Raw genomic sequence first — 6,930 nt, 5'->3', positions numbered from 1 at the left:
ATTCAAACCTTCTTGTATCCAAACACATCCACTCCTGCTTTTGTTGATGTATGGTTGGGCATTCGAACCTACTTGTTGCCCGCTTTTCATTAATTATGGGTGGACATTCACACCTTGTCACAGCCAAACACCTCCGCTCCCTCTTTTGATCATGTATGGTTGGACATTCGCACCTTTTCTCACCCGCTTTTTGCAAACTATGGTCGGCCATTCACAGCTTCCTCTCCACCATACTTGTATGGTGGGATATTCACACCCACTTGCATCCGAAGATCTCCGCCCCCACTTTTGTTGATATTTAGTCGGTCATTCACACCTTACCTGTTTTCTTGCCGCCAAACACCTCTGATCTCGCTTTTGATGATGTAAGATTGGGCATTCAGACCTTGCTTTTCCTGCTTTTCACCAACTATAGATGGACATTCACACCTTCTTGCAGCCGAACACTTCCGCTCCACCTTTTAGGTTTCTATCACACCTTTTTTTTCACCGCATTTTATAGATTATGGTTGGAAATTCTCAACCACTCATCCGAAGACCTCTCCTCCCGCTTTTGTTAATATATTTGAACTTTAGTCAGACATTCACACCTACTTGTAGCCGAACACCACCTCTCTAGCTTTTGATGAGGTATGGTCCGGGATTCTTACCGTTTCTAACACATTTTTCAGCAATTATGGTAGGATATTCACACCTTCTTGCAGCTGAACACCTCCTCTCCCACTTATGATCATGTGCGGATTGATTTTCGAAAATTTTCTTTCATGTTTTCTAGCAATTAATTATGGACATTTAGACCTTCTTGCAGCTGAACACCTCCGCTCCCGCTTTTGATCATACATTGTCAGGCATTCGCACCTTGTCTTACCCGCTTTTTACAAACTTTAGTCGAACATTCACACCTTTTTGCAGCCGAACAGTTTTTTGCAGCCGAATTTGGGCATTCACACCTTTTCATACCCACTTTTTACCAACTATGGTCGGACATTCACACCGTCTTACAGCGGAACACCTCCGCTCCCTCTTTTGATGGTGTATGCTCGGACATTCAAACCTTCTTGTAGCCGAACACATCCACTCCTGCTTTTGATGATGTATGGTATGGCATTCGAACCTACTTGTTGCCCGCTTTTCATTAATTATGGGTGGACATTCACACCTTGTCGCAGCCAAACACCCTGTTTCGATCATGTATGGTTGGACATTCGCACCTTTTCTCACCCGCTTTTTGCAAACTATGGTCGGCCATTCACAGCTTCCTCTCCACCATACTTGTATGGTGGGATATTCACACCCACTTGCATCCGAAGACCTCCGCCCCCACTTTTGTTGATATTTAGTCGGTCATTCGCACCTTACCCGCTTTTGGCAAACTATGGCCTTCTTGCAGCCAAAAACCTCTGATCTCGCTTTTGATGATGTAAGGTTGGGCATTCAGACCTTGCTTCACCTGCTTTTCACCAAATATAGTCGGACATTCACACCTTCTTGCAGCCGAACACTTCCGCTCCACCTTTTAGTTTTCTATGGGGCATTCACACCTTTATTTTCACCGCATTTTATAAAAACACCACAGGAACACCGTATTGAGGCTTTGTTCTGACCGCTCATTCGGTGTCGCGTTTCTTTCAAGCATTTCTCCTGGTTAGCCCGCACTCGGCTCGCTCCCAGAGCCGTGTTAAAGTCTACTTCGCATTCACTCTCTTTTCTCAGCAGACTAAAAGAAACTTCCATCCTGCACCGCTGTTAGCTTTTTCACAAGAGCAGAGGAGAGCGCACCGTTCCCAGCGGCACTGCAGTACCGGGTCGATGCTTGGAGTGAACGGAGCAAGCTCCTTTTTCAACTCCTATTGATAAAAATCCATTTAATATGTAGTCCTTGCATAGACATATCACATATTAAACTGATAAGTACAGATGGATTATGTGCAATTAGTAAAGAGAGTAGAGGACGATCTCTCTCGTTGGAAGTCCTTACCTATATCACTTATGGGGAGAGTTACAACCATTAAAATGATGATACTACCAAAAGTTAACTATTTGTTCTCAATGATCCCCATAAAACCATCTGCTACTTGGTTTAAGTCACTAGATTCATGCATCTCCAAATTTCTGTGGAAAAACAAACCACCACGTATTAGTTTAAAAACCCTACAGAAGACCAAGGACAGTGGTGGATTAGATTTACCTCATTTTCAGCACTATTCCTTAGCCAATAGGTTACAATATATATCAAAATGGTTTAAACCTTGTTGTTGTCACAGTTCCCAGAGACGTTGTAATCGTTGAGGATTCTATATTCAACCCCTCATTAGAGGCACGTGTTGCAGATTGATGACACTGAATCTTCTTCTCTGTTCATTGCTGGCATCATTCCCAGCATCGTAAGTGTTCGTGGCATTGTTAGCCTCTTCTTCTGGATCTTGATATCGAGCATCCTTTTGTATTTCTGGTTTGTAAGTCCTCTCTCTTCGTTCACCGGAGTCTTCGTCTCTTTGTCCTTGAGTTTGGTGATTTTTTCTTCTTTTGATGCCTTGACACAGTGTGACAGGTGATACCACATGGGAGATCCTTTAACTTGGACTGCTGTCCCTGTGCTGCGAAATGGCTGTGCTGCTCAAATGGTCTCTCCTTCATCATATACACAGTTATTTATACATCACCTTCCACCATGAAGCGTTGTCCCTTTTTGTTTCTCTCTTTGTTCTTAAAATGCTGTTATAAATGTCTAAACCAATCCATTAAACTAGATCATTTTGGCAGTAAAGCGATCTACAATGTGCTTGGTCGCAAAGCTGCTCATCTGTGGTAAACAGCTCTTCAGAAAGGCATTCTTCAATTGATTTCACTCATTTTATGTAATAATTTTGTGATTTCCTACAAAACTACACTTCTTCTCCCATCTGTCTGAGTATTTAATATTGTCTGGGTCCCGTTAAAACATGTATTTTTCCCATCTAATTCCTTGTTTGCTTTAAAACAAGTATTCCCCATTTTCTATCCCTTCAGTAGCCAACCAGTTTGTATGGAGTACACTGGAGCAACTTGACTGATCAGTAAAACACTGCTTTTGTTGTCACCGCAAGGCTTCCCCCGTCGGTTGTTTCACTGAGACACTACTGAGTAACTACAACTCAACACAGTTTATACACATAACATTCATATACATACTAACAAACAAACAAACAATAATTTATCGCAATTTTCTCATCTCTGTTTGAACGTACACCCAGGTAAATATTCCTGTAGTCTTCTCATACCGACTATGGACCCATTCATTGTTTAACTTCACTGTTTTGCAAATCCTAATTGAATATTACACATTGACATTGAACTTTACTGGATAAGCAGGTCTTCATTGCATTCAGCAGCCTATATGTGAGCATTTATGTGTAAGCTGTTCTTCTTTGCATTTATCAGCAGCAAGCAATTCTTCACTGCACATGCATATGTAAATAGTAAAACAATTCCAATGTGTTAGCGAAACCTTCTATATCACAGTGGTTTCTAAGGTCTATTTTAAGTTCTTTGCCATCAGTGAGATGACATTGTTTACAAAGTGTGTCAAATTATCACTGAAGATCTTTTCAGGAATTTCAAATCTAGAAATGAGTTATTTTACGCGTGATTTTGCTACTGAGAGTGCATCTGCTTGTGCACATGGAAATATTTCAGACCATTTGGTAAAAACCTCTGTTGTCACTGAGCAGAATCGTTTCCCTTAACATTAATTTAGTTCAATGAAATCTACAAAATAATGAAATAATGAAATCCAAACAAATATGTTGAAAAAGATACACTGGCTTAGGGAATTATCTTCGTTTTGGTCTTAGATTGCCCTGTGGAATGTATTTTGCACATATTTGACCTGCTAGACAAAACTTTATTCATTTATTTATTCTAAAAAAATGTTTTTAATAATTAGTAAAACCATATGCTGTAAAAACCTGGTTCATTATTGCTTCCATCCCTCCTGTTGAGACATGACATGGTCCGTGGCTCAATACTGCAGCATATTTAAACAAATTCTTTGGCAGTATGGTTTTCCTTCCGGTCATTCATACGAGTCTATTGTAGATGGCAATTGAATAACATCTAATAATGCTAAAATATTTGTAGTTTATACATTTAGCTGTGGATGTCAACATACCTGTTTTTCCAATGCTGTGTTAACACATGTACAGTTGAGAAGGCATACTGACTGTCAGTGTAAACGTTAACAACCTTTTTGTTATTTAATTTACAAGCTTCAGTTAAAGCTACCAATTCGACTGCTTGAACAGAGTAATTTTTTGGTAGTGGTTGTTTAAAGAAAACTTCAGTTTCTGTTACTTCTGCAAATCCTGTAGCATTTGTGCCATCAGGGTTTTTTTCTTTGATCTGTTGAATAAATATAGTTATTTCTGCATTTTCATAATGTATATCAGTTAAGTCTGGCCTGGGTAAAACACTGATGGTTATTTCTGACATGCAATCATGAGGCTTTCCATCTGTGGGGTAGGTAGCAGTGTGGATGGATTAAGTGTAGCACATCTCTCGACAACAAGGTGTGGCTGTGAAAGAAGAACTGTTATGTAGGAGAGATGTCTGGTAAAGATATTTTGTTAAGTAACCATATCACAGCCACTGCATGAGGTACCTTAAGTGTTAATGGGTGAAATAACACCATTATTGTTGATGCCTGCACTGCCAATGGCTTCTGGCCATTGATTCAAAAGTACGATCTCGTCCCTTTTTCCCCTTTCAGTGGACACTGGCCCCTAATTACCGCAATTCAGCAGGGGGTCTTTCATTAGGAGTACTGGACTCCCCCGTGCACGGTTTCAGCTCCGACCCTGGACAGCGGAAAAAACGTTGAGATCTGGTTTGAGGACCCAATTGTTGAGAAAAGTCTCTCAATGAGACTCAGAGTTGCTGGAGTCAGTTAATGCAAAGGTTTAATCTTGCAGCAAGTTCAAGAATGTGTGTGTGTATGGGTGTATGTGTGCGAACGTGTGTGAGTTTGTGTGTGTGAGAGTTTAAAGAACCTGTAATCCACAGGCAGGCCTTAACTAGTATGGCACGGGTCCAGCCTGTCTCATCTTTTTTGGAAGGTCCAGCGCTCGGCCGTAACCCTTCTGTCTGTTTGGACTCTCACATACATTCGGTTAATCATAGAAAAACGAGAACAAAACTTTTTAGCCCCTTAAATTCATAAAACAGACATGGTGCAGTTATTTCCATTGTAGAAAATAAGAGTAATCACCACCATTCCTATAAATTCTGGATATTCTAACAATCTGAATCTTTTTTAAATGTTCGATGAAGCCCTTTGCTGTTCTGTTTAGAGACTCAGCTGATCATAAACCAAGTTTTGCTCTTGAACCAAGCTTCTAAACTCTTCACCTTTTTCATTTCTCAGTTAGTATTCACTTTAAAACTGATTAAGAGAAAAATTAAATGAATGCCTATCAACAAATGTGGGATCTAAACTCTAGTGCTTCCTCTAAAATAATTTCCTTTCTCAATTCAGAAATGTGTGTGTGTAAGTCACAACACCCGTGACACCAAAACGGCTTTCTTTTCTCTCTTTTCTCTACACTCTGCACTGTGAGCACACACAACAAATCAGAAAGGCTTTTTTCTCTCTTTTCTACATTATGGACTGTGGGGACACAAAACCGCTCTCTCTTTTTTTTTTTTTGATTGTGTGCCAGGGCGTTGTCTCACGTATTAGATTATGCTTAAGATACGAATGAGTTTATCAGTCACATCAGAATCCATATATACTGATCCTCCCGTAATAAAATGGTCGGATCTTATCAAACACACTTTGTTTCTTGTGACAAGTCAGCGAAACAGCGTATACACGTCAAGACACTGAATCAAGTTTGCCACAAGAACTCATAAGTTTGGCAGTATTGCTCTGCCGTCAGCAATCATACACCCATTTTATTTTCATGAGACATGTGCAGGCACCTGTTCATCTACTGTTCTATCACTATGAATTAGTTTATCTATTATCAATAAGGATACTTCTACAACTACTATCAAAGTATGTCCGGACTTCTTATGTTGTCAGTTGCTATATATGAATAAGTGGGTTGCTACTGAAAAGCATTAAGCATGTCACACAGCCCAAACATATAACATTTCAGGACACACCACACAGTTAACAACCACAGTGAAGCGTGTCAAAGCCCAAACATGTAACATTCAACAGGACACTTACACAACACATTCAAATCAAACAGTCAGACAACATACAAGAACCTATACCCCAGCCGGCATTGCTCCCTGCCTATTTTCCTACAACTCACTATGTGTGTGCACACCTTTATTCACAAACTCTTCAACTTATACTCTTTTACCGAAGCTGCTACAGCTCGATTGGCCAAATACCCTTAGATCCTATTTCGGTGAATTTGACATCTGCCTTGCATGTAACAGATTAGCGGTTTAGCAGTTTTAATTTAGTTTGAGTGAAGGAATTCATTTTATAGCAAAATCCGAAATCGTGAAGAACTCATGGAAGTAAGCTTATTCTCGGATTCCTGAATCTTTAGATTTGCTCTTTCTTTTACTGCAAAGTACAACGTTGAGCAGCACTAATGAGTTGTTTCTATTTTTGGCAGGCTTTACCTTTGCGGATGAAGCCCTTTCTGTCTGTGCAAAAGAAATCTTGTTACTGTGCAGAGTGACTTCTCTGAGTAGAGTCGCCTTACTTGTTGCGACTGTGCCAATGTTCGAAGCTGGAGTGCAAAGTTGTTGCTTGAATGGTGCTCGCTGGAGCGTGCGGTAGTGTAAAGTTATACCATTTAAAAGGGCTGAAGAGTGCTCAGTGCAGCGCGTGGGCCGAGGTGCAAAGTGACACTATGGCCATAAAAAGAACACCGCTACAAGTGCGCATTGTGCCAGGAAGGGCCCTCGGACGTGAACCAGTGGACAGTT

At 40.5% G+C, this 6,930-nt stretch overlaps 1 pseudogene; it reads right to left on the bottom strand.

Moving 5' to 3' along the window:
* Window positions 1-1,768: 1,768 nt before the first annotated feature.
* On the bottom strand, window positions 1,769-1,945 carry LOC140314832 (U2 spliceosomal RNA; annotated as a pseudogene).
* Between the last annotated feature and the right edge of the window lie 4,985 nt (window positions 1,946-6,930).

This window comes from Leuresthes tenuis, unplaced genomic scaffold (genome assembly GCF_036924035.1).
Source record: "Leuresthes tenuis unplaced genomic scaffold, fLeuTen1.0.hap1 SCAF_9, whole genome shotgun sequence".
Classification (NCBI taxonomy): Eukaryota; Metazoa; Chordata; class Actinopteri; order Atheriniformes; family Atherinopsidae; genus Leuresthes; species Leuresthes tenuis.
Note: the sequence above shows the minus strand (reverse complement) of the source record. Positions and strands in the feature narration are given on the sequence as shown.